The 21,411-nt window shown below is 41.5% G+C and overlaps 1 long non-coding RNA gene across 2 annotated transcripts; it reads left to right on the top strand.

The window, feature by feature from the left end:
- Window positions 1-8,857: 8,857 nt before the first annotated feature.
- Window positions 8,858-14,350, top strand: LOC125302341. 2 transcript variants are annotated; one of them, XR_007194898.1, is made up of 3 exons: window positions 8,858-9,028; window positions 10,724-10,780; window positions 14,328-14,346. It is a non-coding gene; the product is annotated as an uncharacterized LOC125302341 (long non-coding RNA). The 2 variants fall into 2 exon arrangements; XR_007194897.1 differs by having other exon boundaries at window positions 8,859-9,028; window positions 10,724-10,776; window positions 14,328-14,350.
- Window positions 14,351-21,411: the final 7,061 nt, after the last annotated feature.

The raw sequence follows: 21,411 nt of genomic DNA on the forward strand, positions 1-21,411 counted from the left end.
ATGCTGTTTTACATCTAACCAGTGGTGCAAATAACTGACATGTCCAAATGGGCCTTGATGAAATGCGTCCGCTAGACTGTTCATACACATTTTAACGGGCCAAAGTTGAAGAGCTTTTGTCCGTTATTGTTAGTGCAAATATAGGCTGATTCATGTTCCCTTGCATTGTTTAACTGAGGCCCATGGCTAGTCTGGCTTTCATCAGACCAAGCTCAATCTTTTAAGAAATCAAAAAATAAATAGCGGGCAGATCAGGCTGGGTTCACCCAGCCTAGTCCATAGGCACCCGATATTGTTTAATTTTCCGATTGAGATATACACGCTCTGGCTATTCTAAATGCAAAAATGCATCAGGGAGTTATGACAAAACGGTAACTAACAAACTAGATCCTAATAGAAAGCTGTTAGCTTCCCTAAGCTACAGGTAGGATTATAAGGTAGGCCTATTTACAACATAAATTGTCAATAGGCTATGCTGGCGACACAAATAAAATCTCCTTTGAAACCAATGGCTTCGCCTTACAGTATCAAGCCGGACTTAAACTGTCATATCGTGGCGAAAGTTGTAATAACATTCACGCAGCTCCATGAGTCAAGGAAAGCGAATGAAGTAGCCACTTCTAAATGGGACCCACTACACAGTAGCTTAAGGTGTTTTGCTAAAGCAGCCATAATGAAATGAAGGTGTCATTGTTTGGATACTTCACACGCGTGCTTTTTAATTTCACAGACTACAACTACCAAGCTGTAATCAAAGCACATCGATTCCCCTCTCACACCCTGCACGCACTTAAAACAAAATAAACAGGCGTCTCAGTCTCACGCATGTATAGGCAAAACTGTATCAGACCGGTGTAACGTTGGTAAATCTTCCATTGCATAGAATGATTTTGTAGCACGCGCAATAAATGACAGTCGAAAAGATACAAACAGTGCTGCTATACATTTGCTTGGTATAACCGCATTTATAGTTTTCTACAAATGCAATAAATCAAATGCCTCCATCACTCAACCAACGCTTAACGGTAACATTACCTAGGTCCTTATTGATATTACAAGATTAACGCACCTGCAGTAAAACCAAGCATGTCCGATAAACATCCTCAGATTTATTTCGGCTTCAAGAAGAAATGGGAATTACACTTCATGTGAACATCGTCCTATCCTTATTAGATGTTCGCTGCGTAAATTACAGTCCTTGTATGAAGCGTCCATTGTTTTTCCAACCCACCCCTTTTAACTTCCAACAAAATTACGCCTCACTGCAACGATGCGCCATCTAGTGGACAAACGACTACTTCTAGCCAATACTGAAAATGCAGCCATGATGATGATGATGATCCCAGCCAACATGTATATCTGGGGCCCACATGGGTTCTACATGGGCTACATGGGTACCAGGTGGGCATGGGCTAGAGGTGGGCATTTTTCAAGGGGCCCATATGGGTTAGCCAAGAAGGGCCCATGTGGGCTAACCCATGTGGGCTACCCATGTAGGTCCTGGTTGGGTAAATAGTGGGAAAGCATTTATATGGGCTCGGCATGGGCAACACAACTGGGTCCCAGGAGGGATTACCACTTGGGTTAGACATTGTCTAACCCATGTGGGCTTCCAATATGAGTCCTACTATGGTCTGTAATGGGAATCCCATATATGGGCTCAGAATGGGCAACACATATGGGCCCCATTGGTATTTAATGTTTGGGTTAAATATGGGCAAACCGGGATAAACCCATGTGGGCTCCCCATGTTGGTGCCATGTGGGTCCTTAATGGGAAATCAACAATTGGGTTCAGTCTGGGCAACACATATGGAGCCCATTAGGGTTAACCACTCGGGTTGGATATGGGCAAACCGGGAAAAACCCATGTGGGCAATTCATATGGGTCCCAAATGGGTAATTAATGTGAAACCAATATATGGGCTCAGAATGGGCAACACATATGAAGCCCATTAGGGTAAACCACTCGGGTTGGATATAGGCCAACCTGGACAAACCCATGTGGGCAATAAATATGGGTCCTAGATGGGTAATTCATGTGAACCCAATATATGGTCTCAGAATGGGCAACACAAATGGGGCCCAGTTGTACTTAATGTTTGGGTTAGACATGGGCAAACTGGGATAAACCCATGTGGGCTCCCTATGTTGGTGTCATGTGGGTCCTTAATGGGAAATCAACAATTGGGTTCAGTCTGGGAAACACATATGGGGCCCATTAGGGTTAGCCACTCAGGTTGGATATGGGCAAACCTAGACAATATCAATGTGGGCAGTTCATTTGGGCCCTACATGGGTAATTAATGTGAAACCAATTTATGGTCTTAGAATGGGCAACACATATGGATCCCATTTGGGTAAACCACTCGGGTTGGATATGGGCCAACCTGGAGAAACCCACTTGGGCAATCCATATGGGTCCTAGATGGGTAATTAATGTGAAACCAATATATGGTCTCAGAATGGGCAACACAAATGGGACCCAGTTGTACTTAATGTTTGGGTTAGACATGGGCAAACTGGGATAAACCCATGTGGGCTCCCTATGTTGGTGTCATGTGGGTCATTAATGGGAAATCAACAATTGGGTTCAGACTGGGAAACACATATGGGGCCCATTAGGGTTAGCCACTCAGGTTGGATATGGGCAAACCTAGACAATATCACGTGGGCAGTTCATTTGGGCCCTACATGGGTAATTAATGTGAAACCAATTTATGGTCTTAGAATGGGCAACACATATGGATCCCATTTGGGTAAACCACTCGGGTTGGATATGGGCCAACCTGGAGAAACCCACTGGGCAATCCATATGGGTCCTAGATGGGTAATTAATGTGAAACCAATATATGGTCTCAGAATGGGCAACACAAATGGGGCCCAGTTGTACTTAATGTTTGGGTTAGACATGGGCAAACTGGGATAAACCCATGTGGGCTCCCTATGTTGGTGTCATGTGGGTCCTTAATGGGAAATCAACAATTGGGTTCAGACTGGGAAACACATATGGGGCCCATTAGGGTTAGCCACTCAGGTTGGATATGGGCAAACCTAGACAATATCAATGGGCAGTTCATTTGGGCCCTACATGGGTAATTAATGTGAAACCAATTTATGGTCTTAGAATGGGCAACACATATGGATCCCATTTGGGTAAACCACTCGGGTTGGATATGGGCCAACCTGGAGAAACCCACGTGGGCAATCCATATGGGTCCTAGATGGGTAATTAATGTGAAACCAATATATGGTCTCAGAATGGGCAACACAAATGGGGCCCAGTTGTACTTAATGTTTGGGTTAGACATGGGCAAACTGGGATAAACCCATGTGGGCTCCCTATGTTGGTGTCATGTGGGTCCTTAATGGGAAATCAACAATTGGGTTCAGACTGGGAAACACACATGGGGCCCATTAGGGTTAGCCATTCGGGTTGGATATGGGCAAACCTGGACAATATCACGGGGCAGTTCATTTGGGCCCCTACATGGGTAATTAATGTGAAACCAATATATGGGCTTAGAATGGGCAACACATATGGATCCCATTTGGGTAAACCACTCGGGTTGGATATGGGCAAACCTGGACAAACCCACGTGGGCAATAAATATGGGTCCTAGATGGGTAATTCATGTGAACCCAATATATGGTCTCAGAATGGGCAACACCAATGGGGCCCAGTTGTATTTAATGTTTGGGTTAGACATGGGGAAACCTGGATAAACCCTTGTGGGCTTCCCACGTCGGTGCTGTGTGGGTTATTAATGGGAAATCAACAATTGCCTTCAGGCTGGGCAACACATATGGGGCCCATTAGGGTTAGCCACTCAGGTTGGATATGGGCAAACCTGGACAAACCCACGTGGGCAATAAATATGGGTCCTAGATGGGTAATTCATGTGAACCTAATATATGGTCTCAGAATGGGCAACACAAATGGGGCCCAGTTGTATTTAATGTTTGGGTTAGACATGGGCAAACTGGGATAAACCCATGTGGGCTCCCTATGTTGGTGTCATGTGGGTCCTTAATGGGAAATCAACAATTGGGTTCAGTCTGGGAAACACATATGGGGCCCATTAGGGTTAGCCACTCAGGTTGGATATGGGCAAACCTAGACAATATCACGTGGGCAGTTCATTTGGGCCCTACATGGGTAATTAATGTGAAACCAATATATGGTCTCAGAATGGGCAACACAAATGGGGCCCAGTTGTATTTAATGTTTGGGTTAGACATGGGCAAACCTGGATAAACCCATGTGGGCTTCCCCTGGATAAACCGTCGGTGCTGTGTGGGTTATTAATGGGAAATCAACAATTGCCTTCAGGCTGGGCAACACATATGGGGCCCATTAGGGTTAGCCACTCGGGTTGGATATGGGCAAACCTGGACAAACCCACATGGGCAATAAATATGGGTCCTAGATGGGTAATTCATGTGAACCTAATATATGGTCTCAGAATGGGCAACACAAATGAGGCCCAGTTGTATTTAATGTTTGGGTTAGACATGGGCAAACTGGGATAAACCCATGGGAAAACCCAACAATTGTGGGCACATATGGGGCCCATAGGGACAAACCTGTGGGTTCCTTAAAATCAACAATTATGGTTCAGAATGGGAAACACATATGGGGCCCATTAGGGTTAGCCAAACCTGGATCGGGTTGGATATCAAACCTGGACAAACCACATGGGCAATAAATTTGGGTCCCTAGATGGGTAAATCCCAATATATGGTCTCAGAATGGGCAACACAAATGGGGCCCAGTTGTATTTAATGTTTGGGTTATACATGGGCAAACCTGGATAAACCCTTGTGGGTTTCCCCACCGGTGCTGTGTGGGTTATTAATGGGAAATCAACAATTGCGTTCAGGCTGGGCAACACATATGGGGCCCATTAGTGTTAGCCACTCGGGTTGGATATGGGCAAACCTGGACAAATCTACGTGGTTAATCCATATAGGTCCTAAATGGGTAATTAATATGAAACCAATATATGGGCAAAGAATGGGGAACACAAATGGGGCCCATTTGTGTTTAATGCTTGGTTCCGACATGGGCAAACCTGGACAAACCCTTGTGGGCTTCCCACGTCGGTGCTGTGTGGGTTATTAATGGGAAATCAACAATTGGGTTCAGGCTGGGCAACACTTATGGGGCCCATTAGGGTTAACTGCCTGGTTCGATATGGGCAAAACCGGACAATATCACGTCGGCAGTTCATTTGGGTCCTACATATGTCATTAATGTGAAACCAATATATGGGCTCAGAATGGGCAACAGATATGGAGCCCATTAGGGTTAACCACTGGGTTGATATCACGAGAAACCTCGACAAACCCACATGGGCAATCCATATGGGTTCTAGATGGGTAATTAATGTGAAACCATTATATGGTCTCAGAATGGGCAACACATATGGGCCCATTGGTATGTAATGTTTGGGTAAGACATGGGCAAACTGGGATAAACCTATGTGGGCTCCCTATGTTGGTGCCATGCAGGTCATTAATGGGAACTCAACAATTGGGTTCAGGCTGGGCAACACTTATGGGGCCCATTTGGGTTAACTGCCTGGTTCGATATGGGCAAAACCGGACAATATCACGTCGGCAGTTCATTTGGGTCCGACATGGTAATATATGGGCTCAGAATGGGTAACACATATGGAGCCCATGAGGGTTGGATTATCGCAAACCTGGACAAACCCACATCGGCAATTCATATGGGTCCCAAATGGGTAATTAATGTGAAACCAATATATATGGGCAAACCTGGACAAACCCACATCGGCAATTCATATGGGTCCCAAATGGGTAATTAATGTGAAACCAATATATGGGCTCAGAATGGGCAACACATATGGATCCCATTTGGGTAAACCACTCGGGTTGGATATGGGCAAACCTGGATAAACCCATGTGGGCAATAAATATGGGTCCTACATGGGTAATTATTTTGAACCCAATATATGGTCTCAGAATGGGCAACACAAATGGGGCCCAGTTGTATTTAATGTTTGGGTTAGACATGGGCAAACTGGGATGAATCCATGTGGGCTCCCGATATGAGTCCTACTATGGTCTGTAATGGGAATCACATATATGGGCTCAGAATGGGCAACACATATGGGCCCCATTGGTATTTAATGTTTAGGTTAGATATGGGCAAACCGGGATGAACCCATGTGGTCTCCCAATGTTGGTGCCATGTGGGTCATTAATGGGAAATCAACAATTGGGTTCAGGCTGGGAAACAAATATGGGCCCCATTAGGGTTAGCCACTCGGGTTGGATATGGGCAAACCTGAACAATATCACGTGGGCAATTAATTTGGGCCCTACATGGAAAATTAATTTGAAACCAATATATGGGCTCAAAATGGGCAACACATATGGATCCCATTTGGTTTAACCACTCCGGTTGGATATGGGCAAACCTGGATAAACCCACGTGGGCAATCCATATGGGTCTCAAATGGGTAACTAATGTGAAACCAATATATGGGCTCAGAATGGGCAACGCATATGGGGCCCATTTCTATTTAATGTTTGGGTTAGACCTGGGCAAACTGGGATAAACCCATGTGGGCTTCCCATGTTGGTGCCATGTGGGTCATTAATGGGAAATCAACAATTGGGTTCAGACTGGGCAACACATATGGGGCCCATTAGGGTTAGCCACTCGGGTTGGATATGGGCAAACCTGAACAAACCCACGTGGGCAATCCATATAGGTCCTAAACGGGTAATTAATGTGAAATGCATAGGCTCAGAATGGGCAACACTTATGAGGCCAATTTGAATTTACCACCCAGGTCGGACATGGGCAAACACTAAAAAAAAAAAAAAAAAACATTTGGCCTAAATCGTGGGTCATATGTGGGGCACATTGGGGCTTTCATTGAATGGGTCAGTACTTTACATGTTCTTTTGGAAATCCAAGCATGGAGTATATGGGCAGAGTGATTTGGACTCCTTACAGGAAATAATTATATGAAGTTCCATTGACTTGAATAGGATTTTCCAGCCTTTTATGGTGAAATATTCTTTAAATAATAATGAAGGCTGAAATCCGTTTTGTGTTGAGTCCAGTTAAGCCCTTTCAGGACTTATTTTCTGGATAATGACCGAATTATGTCATTATCCCTTACTCAATACATGTAGTCAGCACAATGGGCCCATGTAGGTGTACCATTGTAGTTTAAAATGGGCATATACCCAGGCAAATTCATATGGATTGACTACAAGGGTGTTAAGTAGGACACAAATGGACAATAGTTCTGGCAATGAGCAATATGCAATGTTTAGTGTCATTGGGACAGGGTCTTTAAAAGAATTGCACAAAGGAGGCTAACTATGTAATGTAGACAAAATCTGAAGTGCATAAAGTTTACATTGAGGTTGGCTATCTGATTTTACTGGCCAATGCAGATTTTTACCTGCATTTGGCCAGTTGTGGGTGCTAATTTTAATACTTTTTTAACCCTGCATAGTGCACACTCTACAAGCAAGGGCTGACTTAATATGTGAACTGAGGGTGCTGTACTGCCACTGCACTCTTTTGATGCTGGTCTATAAACATTCAATTCATTTCATGAAAAATCTGTTGTTCAGAGAGCAATTGCCTTTCCTACTTGTGGAATGGCCTTCCATTACATGTAAGGGAAAGCAGGCTCTGTAGAAATATTTTTAATCTAGACTTAAAACATTGTGCAGTTCAGAGATTGGGGGTGCTTCAAAGGGTCTCACAGCAAGCCACACAATATTTGACACCAGGTAGGCCTTGTGCACCTCTCCATTTCCCTCTTCAACCTTGGTCTACAGAGCACCAATACAGTGTGACCATAAATACCGACGAGTTAGACTTAAAATGGTTATATCATTGAATCGAACATTCAACTGTAGTAACAGCACCTAACGCTGGAGCAATTTGAACTGCTCATTATAGCACTGCCCTGGTCTAAAACAGTGGTTCTCAACCTTTTTTGCTCTGTGACCCAAATTTAAACATAGCCTACCACTTGTGACCCTAAGACAAAGGCTGAAAGCTAATCAGGCCTAAGGTTCAGGTTATTGACTCTTGCAACCATTTCAGAATTTCACGCAACACAAATTTGATTCCCGACCCCGAGGTTGAGAAACACTGGTCTAAAAAATGCTAATCAAAGAGGTCACATCACAGTTCATGGAACACGCGGCCAACATCAAGACCTCTTACCTGGACCAAGCCCACCCTGTTAAAGGCCTGTCTTCCTACCCTCTGTTCAACATCATCAACTGGAAGTCTCTGTCCTGATACCCAGCTATCATACTCTCAGCGGACCCAACTACCACCTAATCTCCAACCTCCCCTTTCTTGAGTCTAAACCTGGAAAGAGCAGTGGCTGCCCAACTCCAGCACTACATGTCCAACCATGAGCTCTTTGAACCCGTCTAATCCAGTTTCAGAGCCCACCTGCCGTCATCAATATCACCATCAATGCCCTCATTGCTGATGACAAACACCATCCTCATCCTGTAGGGTTTAACCGTTTCTTATTTCTCTGGAGACAGGGCCTTCCAAAACAACCTATGTCACAACTGCCTCTCCATACCCGCGGTGTCCCCAAAGACCACTTAAACACATAGCCTATTATTATTATTATTAGCCTAAAACTACTACAACTAGCATATCTAAAAATGTAAAGTTGACCACTGATTCCATACTACATGCAGAATGCAGAATGCACAGAGTTCTAGCACATAGGCCTACATGTATAAACCTAGATTTTAGAAAATCTAGGTTTATAGTGTAGTTAGCTTTATTTTGTATTTACTTTTCATTGACAAATGTACAGGCAGTTCACCTGTGGACTATCATAGTTATTTTATTCAATCATGTTTCGGGGTGGGCTCTGCTTTGAATGTCGACGTCACCCAAAGTATCAGTTGACGTTATCAACGTTATCATAGTGATATGCGCGGGAGATTGACCTGGGCTCACTCCTCCTAACGTTCATCGTCGAAAGATTCCATAGGTAAGTACAATTGTGATTCATTGATAAGTTGTGTAAAAAGTATTAGCTTATGTAGGCTACAACATTTTTTCGACTGTGTTCTGATAATTTAAATTACACAATGTGCTATTATGAACTCTTGCTAGCCTTACTAGGTCTACTTCATGAGCTATTAAGGTAAGTCAATGGACATCACAGCTAGTGCTACTGAACACATTCTTTTTTTTATTGGTTATTCTACAATAACCTCAAAAGCCTGAAAAGTTTGAGTTTAAATGGTAGCATAAGTATTTCGGATCTTGCATGATAATTTCTAACGTGAGGTTTTACAGCTGAGTTAGGGAAGGCAGCTAGCCTAGAAATCTAGACGCACCCTAGCGGCAGCAAATTACATTTAATGTGGGTCTGGCTCGTCAGGCTAGAAGGCAGCACTTTTCATCAGATTAGATAGATGAGCTTCTAGGCTACTTGCTGCAACATTCTTCTTCTAAATAACAATTGTATGTTTTGCAGAATACACTCAAGAGCCTTCTAAATTGCATTTCGTTTCATGAGCCAGATTTAATTGAACTATGCATGCCCGTGCATGCCTGAAAGTAGGCTAGTGGAAGGCTAGCCAGAGAAATGGAGGTAACGAATGTTGTAGTCTTATCTGGCCCCCTTACGTTTTGATAGAGAGTTGGCGGGTCTAGCAGTAACCTTTAGGCAAGGCAGGCAGAGAAGATGCATTAGTCATGTACATGGAAATATTTGTACACACTTATGCACATTCCCTCACAGCACATTCAAGACTAAACGAAAAGCAAACGAAACTACACGATTTAAGCTTTCCAATGGCGCCTCTTGCTCGTCACTCTGATGAACGGTTCGCGATAAAATTTACTTTGAATTTACATGCAATTCAATCATTCACTATATCAGCCTACATTGCAGTTCTGCATCCATCTGCACACCAACAAATTATGTTGGACTAAACAGCAGACCTTATCAAAAAAAAAAAAAAAAAAACTTTGCTCTGTAGGCTGCAATGGTGTTCTTGAATAAAGCTGTAGCCTAACAGGCTACATTCTTCATGCAATGGTCCAGTTCAATTTATGAACTACTCATAATGAATATTAAACATATTTGCTAGGTTAGTTATCCCATCATTTTATAGGCCTATATATTATGATCCACGACTATAGCCTATTGCTAAATTCCAGATATTGACCATATCAAACTTTATCTCATACTTTAATTTTACTGCACTTGTCTCTTTCGATAATTTTAAACTGTTTTATCATTGGTCTTTGATTATGGCTTTTATTTTTGTTGTTTGACCAAATTCGGGATCAACTGTCCAAACATTTTGTATGCTATTCCTACCATGTCAAACTACTAAATTAAGTCTGATCTTTGATAAAAAATGAAAACCCTAACCTAAATGTAATCATGTAAACACCTCTTGTCTGAATTTGGCCCAGACATAAAAAAATAACTTGTATTGTAGTTGTATTTGAACTTGTATTGTAGTTAAAACTGCTATTTTTATTCAAACCAAAAATCTTAAATACTTTCCCTACTATTGCCCAGTACACAATTATTCATGAAAGTGTACTTCTTAATGAAAAAATAATAATGATTTTCTAGTTGATGATATAGCATGCAGTATTTGTTGAAAGAAAATGAATGTGCTGCTGAACTTCCATCTTTTGTTTCTTCTCCCCTTTCCTATAGGCTACTGTTTAATCTCCAGATCATACTGGAAAGCGTTTTTCTGTCCCTCCCAAGTAAGTAAGTGTCAATTTCATTTAAGTAGCTATGTAGGATTGTCAGAATGTTCACATTCAAAACATTGGCAAGTGTTCCTTTTAATCGCTAGTCAAGCCTCTCGTTGGTTGCCAGATTGAGATTTCAATGTGATAAGTCACCCTCAATACAGTATCTGATCTACATACAGTGCATAATGGAAAGTATTCACAGTGCTATACTTTTTCCACATTTTGTTATGTTTCAGACTCATCTTAAAATTGATTAAATTATTTATTTTTTTTTTTTTTTCTACACACAATACTCCAACACCCCACCAAAAAGCTAGTGTTTGGAGTGTTTTGCAAATGTATAAAAAAATGAAAGACTGAAATATACCATTTACATAAGTATTCACCCCTTTTGTAATGACACTTTCCATCCTACTATCCTTGCATCCTACTTCTATCAATGGTCCTTGAGATGCTTCTACAACTTGATTCGAGTCCACCTATGCCTAAATGAACTCACTGGACATTATTAGGAGAGGCACACATCTCTTTATATACTGTAAGGTCTCACAGTTGATGGTGTATGTCAGAGTGAAAACCAAGCCACGAGGTCGAGAGAATTGTCCGTAGACCTGCGAGACAGGGTTGTGTGAAGACGCAGAAATTTTCTTGTACTCTTCCCCAGATCTGTGTCTTCATACAACCCTGTCTCACAGGTCTACGGACAATTCTCTCTCGACCTCGCGGCTTGGCTTGGTTTTTACTCTGACATACACCATCAACTGTGAGACCTTATATAAAGAGATGTGTGCCTCTCCTAATAATGTCCAGTGAATTAATTTAGGCACAGGTAGACTCCAATCAAGTTGTAGAAGCATCTCGAGGACCATTGATAGAAGTAGGATGCACCAGAGCTCAATGGCAAGTGTCATAACAAAAGGTGTGAATACTTATGTAAATGGAATATTTCAGTTTTTTATTTTTTATACATTTAAGAACTGTCAAGAATTTTGCAAACACAGAAGGATTACATAGAGTGGCCAGGAGATGCGAGGGAACATGGATGTGTTTTCCATTTGAGGAACGTAGGCTAATCGATTGCGGACATGTACAGACAGCCACAGACACGGAGCATATAGTAGGCCTACTTTCACTTCTAGAGTTTTCACTTTCTAGAGCGTGCATTCAGTAATGTGAAAGATGCTTCATACCAAAATAGCGATCAAACATTATCAAATTTATCATGACATGTTGTCACAAACACTTATTCCTATTAGAAAATTAAAACCAAAATCATGTAAGTAAAGACTATGTTAAAGGAGAATTCCGGTGTGATATTGACCTAAAGTGTATTGAAACATGATACCGAGTGTGAACGTATGTCTCATAGCCCATCTCGGCTTGTCCCCTGCACTCCAAAATCTGGCGCTAGTTAGCCGATGCTACCAACAGCTTTTTCAATAGTGGTGCTTCGGCATCGGGCTAGCCATGCAAATAAATCACTGTTTTACACCCATTTACGAGGCTCAATGTATCTCCACACTTCATTAGTAGACTTCCGAGGGCCCTGAGATTTAAAACGAGACATTGAGAACTTTGAAAAAGCACTGGTAGTTTACTTACAAGACGATTTATACAGACAGTATCTTCCGCGAAAGTTTAAGCGTTTGCAGCCATCTTGAATTTAGTCACGATAAATTCGAAGGACAGTAAGAATGAACAGGTATGATAAGGGATCAGATTCCAAAAATAATTCAGTGGAAATGCATGGATTCCAGTTTTTTCCAGTAGCAGCAACTGGAATCCATGCATTTCCACTGAATTATTTTTGGAATCTGATCCCTTATCATACCTGTTCATTCTTACTCGTCGCTCGACTTATCGTGACTAAATTCAAGATGGCAGGGGACAAGCCGAGATGGGCTATGAGACATACGTTCACACTCGGTATCATGTTTCAATACACTTTAGGTCAATATCACACCGGAATTCTCCTTTAAAGGGATATTCCACCATTTGGAGAATTACACTCATTTTCCACCTCCCCTTGAGTTAAACAATTGATTTTTACCTTTCTCAAGTTCATTCAGCCGTTCTCTGAGTATGTGGATACCACTTTTAGCTCCAGCCTAGCATAGATCATTGAATCGGATTAGACCATTAGCATCTCGCCTGCTAGCATCACGTTTAAAAGTGACTAAGATTTCCGGTAATTTTCCTATTTAAAACGTGTCTCTTCACAAGTTAGAACGTGTAATAAGACTAATTGAAAATGAAACGTGGCAATTTTCTAGGCTGATTTGACATGGAACTATACTCTCATTCAGGCGTAATAATCCAGTCACTAACCAATTTGTCTGCTGCAGCTCAACCTTGTTGCTAGAAGTTAGCCTACGGGAACTATTTTCAGGTGCTGCATGATATCATTGTGCTGCTGCGCCCATGGTGTTCCTTGATTATTACTGAGTGTAATTCCCTAAATGGTGGAATATCCCTTTAAGTGTTGTTCTCTCTCATTGATGCCTGTAATAAGGAAAATACGATTTTGGTTTGTAAAATGTATGCCCCCACCCCAAAACTCTAAATAAAAAAATGTCTTTGGACGACTTATTTGACCTTTTTCATGCAGAAAAAAAGACCCTGGATTCAATTTTCTCCAGAATTACACTTTAAGATGATACACATATTTATACTCTCTGCCTGGCTCGATCTTATTAGTACAGAGCAATCGCCCCATTTATTGATGATAAGGCCAATCACTGTGCTAGGCAAAGCTAGCAAGCTCTAGACAAGCTAATGCTAACATTAGCACAACAATACAGCATAGAGTTGCCTACTGTTACGGTAAAATTTCAAATCATTAGAAGCTCTGTATTGAACTGATACTAATCCAGTAAGTGCAATGTGAAGCATTACAAAACTGACTGTCAATAGCCCATGGAAAGCTAATTTGTCTCAGTAATACACCTCTTGAGGGGGGGCAGGTTCGCATAAATGTTACAATGTATGAAGTTAAACATATTGTTCTTGAAACATGTTTATGATACTTGGCAGACCTATTATCCAAAGAGATGCACAAAATACAAAAACAGATTAACATTAAATTATAATTATTATATTGTAATTGGGTCAATGATGTGACATGTATATTGTCTTGTCCAAGTATTAGAATTTCTTTGAAGCTATTTCAATCCACATGTGTAATGCCTCAATTTAATCTACAAAACCTGTGTAATTTAAACATATTTTCAGTACATTAATATAACCCCCAAAATACCAGGTGGTCCAACCAAAAAAGTACTGATTACAAACAGTAAAAATATTGACTTTGAAGCTGGCAACACTACATTGGCCCAACTGGCTCATGAACTAAATCATTTTGCAATTAGTAGTCAGTAGAAAGCATCTGAATTGAATTGATCTAATTCAATTTGATGGGCTTGTTGCTTTTGAAATGCATCCTCAAAAAAATTAAACATGGAATTATGTGAAATGTATATATGAGTATGTTGATTTCCTGTCTGATAATGACAAAGACTCATATCCAAGCATTTAATCTTAAATATAATTTTATTTTACAGAGGCCCTCAAGAAGAACCCCTTACCAGCACTACAAATCAGAGGAGGCTGAACGGTCATTAGGGAAATGGTTTACTGGGGCAAGGGACAGGGGGGGGCTGAGGGCAGCCAGAGTGGCGAAGGATTTAATTCAATTCAATTTAGGCATTGCTGTTTGTAACCAGTTGTTGTTGTTGTTCTCTGTGTTGATGTTGATGTTCTCTGTGTTGTAATTTATTAAATGATTATTATTAAATGCAGAAAAAAGAAAATTAGGCTGCTTTTTTCTGCTGTTTGGTGGGACCTTAGAGCCATAGCCCCTGGAAGTGACTAATATTATTTTCTAGTGAATTACAAATGGGTCTGGTTTTGATTGGTATTTATAGTGTATGTTGTAAACATTGGGATTTTAATTATATTTTATTGTAAATGTTGGAGCCATATGACATTGAAGACGGGACCAAGATCTTGTATGCATTGCCCAGCTTTGCCCTACTTAATAACTATAATCTTGCATGCAGCCCATTTGGCCAATGTGTAGAACCTAGACAGAATATTAAGGTGGGGGGCACGGATGGGTCTGGCATTTATTGCCCAGTTTGGAGCCACATAAAACCCATTGTAATCCTGCCTGAAGCCCATGTGGAGAAATGGTATGGGGCCACTATAGAACCTGCGATCATCCCTCCTATACCCCATTATTTAAATCATGTAGTACCCATGTAGAACCCAGGTAGAATTTAAGGCTGGGGCCTCAGATGGGTCCATTGTTTGTTGCCCATTTGGTACCCACATAAAACCCAGTGTAATCCTGCATGGAACCCATGTGGGTAAATTACATGGGGCCACTTTGAAACCCGTGGACAATCCCACCAAAAACCCATATTTCAACCCATGTGGTACCCATGTAGAACCCAGGTAGAATTTAAGGCTGGGTTCCAGAAGGGTCCAGCATATGTTGCCCAGTTGGGACCCAAATAAAACCCAGTGTAATCCTGCATGGAGCCCATGTGGGCAAATTACATGGGGCCACTTTGGAACCCACGGACAATCCCACAAAAAAAACCCATATTTCAACCCATGTGGTACCCATGTAGAACCCAGGTAGAATTTAAGGCTGGGGCCCAGATGGGTCCAGCGTATGTTGCCCAGTTGGGACCCAAATAAAACCCAGTGTAATCCTGCATGGAGCCCATGTGGGCAAATGACATGGGGCCACTTTGGAAACCGCGGACAATCCCACAAAAAAATCCATATTTCAACCCATGTAGGACCCAGGTAGAATTTAAGGCTGGGTTCCAGAAGGGTCCAGCGTATGTTGCCCAGTTGGGACCCAAATAAAATCCCAGTATAATCCTGCATGGAGCCCATGTGGGGTTCCAATGACATGGGGCCACTTTGGAACCCCGCGGACAATCCCACAAAAATGACCCATATTTCAAACCCATATGGTACCCATGTAGAACCCAGGTAGAATTTAAGGCTGGGTTCCAGAAGGGTCCAGCGTATGTTGCCCAGTTGGGACCCAAATAAAACCCAGTGTAATCCTGCATGGAGCCCATGTGGGCAAATGACATGGGGCCACTTTGGAAACTGCGGACAATCCCACAAAAAAAAACATATTTCAACCCATGAGGTACCCATGTAGGACCCAGGTAGAATTTAAGGCTGGGTTCCAGAAGGGTCCAGTGTATGTTGCCCAGTTGGGACCCAAATAAAACCCAGTGTAATCCTGCATGGAGCCCATGTGGGCAAATGACATGGGGCCACTTTGGAAACCGCGGACAATCCCACAAAAAAAACCATATTTCAACCCATGAGGTACCCATGTAGGACCCAGGTAGAATTTAAGGCTGGGTTCCAGAAGGGTCCAGCGTATGTTGCCCAGTTGGGACCCAAATAAAACCCAGTGTAATCCTGCATGGAGCCCATGTGGGCAAATGACATGGGGCCACTATGGAACCCGCTGGACAATCCCATATTGGACCCATATTGGCAACACATATGGTAAATCACATGGGCCCCATATACAAATGTTGGCTGGGTCAGTGCCACGGTTCAGGTAGTTATTTAGGAAAAAACTGGGTTTTTTTTTTGCGTTCAGGGGCCCAGCACGGGGGGTGGTGGTGGTCCCCGGGACGAAATGAAATTTTTCCGTTAAAAGTCTAGTGGGGCTACATACCCACCAAATTTCATGTACCCCGGTGGTTCGGTGTCCCGGTATCAATGACCAAAAAATTCAGGGAGTAGATGACGGGAAAAATTCTTGAATTGTGTGCATGTGTGCACAAATTTATGTTTATGTGTGTGTGTGTGTGTGTGTGTGTGTGTATGTGTGTTTGCCTGCTTATGTGTGTTTGTGCATGTGCATGCATGCATGCATATGTCTACTGTGTGAGTATGTGTCATAATGATGATTACTGTAAATGTATGTGTGTGCGTGTGTATCTGTTTATGCACATGTGTGCACATGGAATGGGTTAACATGACCCCTGGAGCAAAACATAACGAAAAAAAATGGTCATCCTAGGCCCTACAGTTCTCAAGATATTCACAGAGAACTGTGTCTGCCCTACCCTCCTTTTGGGGGTCCAGTCCAGCGGGGGCAACAGATCAAAACGAAAAAATGACGGTTCCATGCTATCCATGTGGGGTACATGCCCACCAAGTTTTGTGTACCCCCGGTCTTTCAGTGTCCCGAATCCTTGTTGGTGTATGTCACTAAATGTACAAATAAATGATTTTATTGTAAGGCCCCCATGAACGAAAGTACACAAAACTTGGCATGCATTCGAGGGTGTCATAATGATCCTACACTTTTAATTTCGTGCAGTTTTGACCTTGTCAGCCAGAGATATTGTGATGAAAAACACCTAATTTTTTGCTTTTTAATTTTTAACTAGGTGGCTATACATGAAATAAGTGGTAATGGGATGGGTTGACATGCCCCTTAAGACCAACATACATAAAAAAGGTGGACCTCCTAGGCCCTACGGTTATCGAGATATTCACAGAAAACTGTCTCCGGCCACCTACAGGCCAGTTGGTGTATAGTAACATAAATTAATTTATTGTGTGGCCCCCATGAACGGAATTCCACAAAACTTGGCGTGCATACAGAGGGTGTCATAATGATCCTACACTTCCAATTTCGTGCAGTTTTGACTATGTTAGGTCACAGATACCTTCAATTACACCTCATTTTTACTTTTTGTGTTTAACTAGGTGGCGCTATACATGAAATGAGTGGTTATGGAATGGGTTGACATGGCCCCTTGAGATCAACATACAAAAAAATGGTCCTCCTAAACCCTACGGTTTTCGAGATATTCACAGAAAACTATGTCTGCCCTATCCTCCTTTCGGGGGGTCCAGTCCAGCGGGGGCTACAGATCAAAACGAAAAACGATGGTTCCATGCTATCCATGTGGGGTTACATGCCCACCAAGTTTCGTGGTACCCCCGGTCTTTCAGTGTCCCGGGAATCATTGGACGGAAATTTGGGCATGCGAAAAAAAAAAAAAAAAAAGAAAAAAAAAATCTGACTAAACCTATATGACTGCCGGCAAGCTGCTTGGCGGTCATAATAAATAAAAAATGAACTAATAGGGTGCAGATGCCGTTAACCAGACACCAGACTAGGCCAAGCGTGTTCTCAAAAAAGCTTCCCTCTCTCAAATAACAGTCACCTTCAGGAACGTGTAAATGTGATGAACTGGTTTGTGCTAATTGGCTAAACATTTCACACATTCAATTTCACCTTTGAAATCTACTGCAATTAATTTAGGAACAAATCTAACTATCAACTGTCTATTCATTAACTGTTTTCTGCAGCATACTGTAGATAGTACTATATGGTTACTATAAGGAACATGTGTGTAATAAATTGTTTCTCCATATTCTAAAAACAACACGCTTCCCTTCTAGGCAGAAAAAAATCCATACAACTGAGGTTTGGATGGTTGCCCAGTATAGTTCCAGGAAAACCGTGGACTGGAATTTTCAAGCCCATCTGTATACAGATCTGACGTCCATGTTAAAAAGATGCATGAATGAAACATTTGCCATTGCTGATAGCCCACAGGGTAAATCCGCTGTCATTTACATCAGTGAGCTGCCGAAACAGACAAAGCAAACACATCCTGGCAGGGATGAAACAGTGCTTTTGTAGCTGAGGCTGCAGAGCACTTCATGGTTAAAGGGTCTGTTCTACCGAGCATTCAGAGCCCTGATCTAAACCCTCACATGAATAGAAAGATCCAGATACTCGTTACTGCTGTTCACACACACATGCACACACAAGCGCATACACACACATACATGCACATGCACACACACACACACACACACACACACACACACATGTAAAACAAATATGAACACACACAAAGATGGATGCTTTTGTTTGGGTAGACATGATCCAGAGAATGTTTTGAGTGATAATGCAAAAGTACACAAGACACAGCATGACCTGTATCATTTCTTAAAACAGACGCTTTCTATATAAATGGCGGCCTTTTTAATAAACACCCACAGACATACGCTCAAGGTCAAACACAAAAGATACATAAGATACAAGCGCATACACATATACTGTATATACACTATACTCTCACACACACACACACACACACAATTGTCTTATTGCCTTATCTTGTTCACACATGGGCATGCTATATTTTATCTTGTTCACACATGGGCATGCTATATTTTATTTTGTGGAAAATAATAAAAACCGGTGCACAGACACAAACACACATTCATCTGTCCATCACAAGATAGTATATTACAGGAGTGTCTGTATTTAGGATGAAAATGATGAACAGAGGATGGCTTTGTGTGTTTAAATAAAGCACATATGAACAGCAAGCCAATCATTTGAAGACCCTTTTCATTATTCTAGCGATGGGTTTCTACAATAGGAACCACCATTAGTATTGAGTATTGCAGTGGTACCCTGGCACAATATAAAGAATACAGAAGAGAGAAGTTGCCTTTGATCTAACACTCTCATTTGTGTCTACTGGCCCTTTCAAGACTGATTGAGATTTTTTTGGGAAAAGATGATGGGAACAGTTCTGTTGGGGACTAGTAACAGCGCCATGAAAATCGTCCGTGTCTGTATTTTTTTCTTCAATTTTCTGTATTTTTTTTCTTCAACCAGAGCAATTATTTTTTTAAAGAAAAAAGAAATGTTTCTTAAAACATTTGTGATATTATTGATAAAATCATATTTGTTTGAATCCTCCTCAAACCACTTGATGGGCAGAAAGGGCAGTATCTCCATAATGTATCAGTAAAGAGATTCTTTGTATTCAGAGCGTGGGGTCTTGTCAGACACTGTTTATGTTCACAAGTCAAATGCACACTCTCTCTAATCACAGATCTGCTTACCCCATCACATGCAACATTTGTGCATTCCATTTGTGGCTTTTAGCTGAACAAAATATCCCTGAGATATTTAGCCCCATGACTTCTAATCTTACCACCTCTTTATTAAATATGCATGATGCGATTCATGGCTTTAGGGATGCCAGATCACAGCTTTCGTCTGCTCTTCAAAATTAAAACTTGCCATCATAAACTGGCAAGTTTGTAAGACCGGATTTGCATACACATTGGTTATGATACTTGAACAAACTAATTACAGTTAACTGTTTACCAATAGATTTGTTTGAATTTTACAACTTTTTGGATTGTCTTTTTTATGTTGGTCATAATTAATTTTGTGTTTTGTGTAAGGACAAGAAAAAAATTCCTAATTTGAGTCCAATAAATGACCATAACATAACTAATTTACATGGACATGTATGCTCCCACTACAAACTTCACCTTCTGTGATTTTATCTACATGAAGCAAGATAGTGTATATACAGGTGCATCTCAAAAAATTTGAATATTGTGGAAAAGTCCATGGCCCTGCCCAGACTGAGAGATTAAAGACTCAGGAAACCATTGCCGGTGGTTTGACCTAATTAGCTGATTAGAGGTCCTCTCAGGCTGACATATCTGTATTTTAAATTCTTTATTCTAATATTTTGATATACTGGATTTTGGATTTTCATGAGCTGAAAACCGTAATCATCAAGATTAGAATAATCAAGATTAAAACAAAAAAAGCTTGAAATATTTCACTTAATGTCATGAATCTGTATTATATGAAAGTTTCTCTTTTTTATATAGATTACAGAAAAAAAGATGTACCTGTACAGTAAATTGCATCAAGTTGAAGACCTTTGAGACACCTTACTGCTGTCTGTGAATAACACACTCTCTGGCTATAGTGCTGATTAAAGGAAGGTTCGAATTACGGCACCACAATGTCTGAAGCCTTCAAAAAATGTCCCCTTGGCGCTGGTAAAGCTTAAACTAACATGGACCAAGGCACCCTCTGTCTCAATCAATGACTCCTCAGCTTAATTGTTGGGAAAGCTTTGCAGCATCGCACGCAGGTGGAAATCCATTGCCTCTGACACAATCCAGATATGGATATCCCTCAAGTACCTATCACCCCGAGGCAACAGCAAAAGGAATCTAGTAGCTGTGGTTTCCTTCAGTCAGTAAATGGATTTTTGACCATCGTCCGTAGCCACATGTTCAAAAATTAATAAAATAGGACTGAATAGGCCCCAGCCGTGGCGCAACTGACTGGGGCACCTGCACTGTATGCCGGCGACCCGGGTTCGATTCCCGCCCCGCGGTCCTTTCCGGATCCCACCCCGACTCTCTCTCCCACTCACTTCCTGTCATTCTCCACTATCCTATCCGCAATAAAGGCATAAAAGCCCCCAAAAAAAAAAAAAAAAAAATAGGACTGAATTACATTGCCTTTTACACTTTGGCGTGTTTGACGTGTAACGCCAATGTGTTATTCATAATTTAGCAGTGGCAATTTTGAAACATAGCGCTTTGTTAGGAGGAGTCAAAATAGTGGCAGATTTTGATTGCGATGAAATTGCGATGTATATTTCAGCACTTGTCCTTGTTAAACAATAGCTTTGCTAACATAAAAGGAGTTATCCATCTGAAAGATTCTTTTTGTTTTCTTCCTTTTTCTTTAATCTAAGTTTTAAAGTGCCTCATCAAAATTGCATGATCTGCTGTCCT

The sequence above is a fragment of the Alosa alosa genome, chromosome 10 (genome assembly GCF_017589495.1).
Source record: "Alosa alosa isolate M-15738 ecotype Scorff River chromosome 10, AALO_Geno_1.1, whole genome shotgun sequence".
Lineage (NCBI taxonomy): Eukaryota > Metazoa > Chordata > Actinopteri > Clupeiformes > Clupeidae > Alosa > Alosa alosa.